The sequence below is a fragment of the Rhinichthys klamathensis genome, unplaced genomic scaffold (assembly GCF_029890125.1).
Source record: "Rhinichthys klamathensis goyatoka isolate OS25496 unplaced genomic scaffold, OSU_Roscu_1.1 h1tg000267l_1, whole genome shotgun sequence".
In the NCBI taxonomy this organism is placed as follows: domain Eukaryota; kingdom Metazoa; phylum Chordata; class Actinopteri; order Cypriniformes; family Leuciscidae; genus Rhinichthys; species Rhinichthys klamathensis.
Window position 1 is genome coordinate 819014 of NW_026606788.1, and position 650 is coordinate 819663.

The following is a 650-nucleotide window of genomic DNA, read 5'->3' on the forward strand; positions in this document are numbered from 1 at the left end:
GTCTGTGTGTGTCTCTGTGTGTGCCACTGCAACATGTGGCGCATCACTGCTGCTAGAAATAAAATACTTGTATTATTAAACCTTTAATTTTGTGTGCATTTTGGATGTTTGATTAAAATCCAGCAAAAGCCCTTCAGTACATGAGTTGGTTCGGAACAGCACAATCTCACTCATGTCCTTGTGCAAAATTCACCAATTTAACATGAACGACTACAATTCAGTCACTTCATTTCATTAGTACTTTCGGTTTTTGTTTAGGGGTTTCCAAAACCTCAAATTCTGCACATTTTATTAAGATAATGTTCTATGCCATTTATTTATCTTGTTTTGTTTGTAAGAAGAAGATTTTGAAGTGTTTTTACACACACACACACACACACACACACACACACACACATATATATATATATATATATACATGCACTTTGTGGTGAAGTTTAGACCTGATGTTTAAATAACATAGGCTACAGCTCTCCATATTAAAATGAACTAATATTAAATAGCCTAAATTAGTATGACAGGCTAATGATTTTTCAGCACAATATAATTAGTAAAAACGACTTACAGAATAAGGTTTGGTTAGTGGACATTGTAAACGGTCACCCACATAATGACGTAGGTTTATCAGAAATGTATGAATGTCAGGTTTA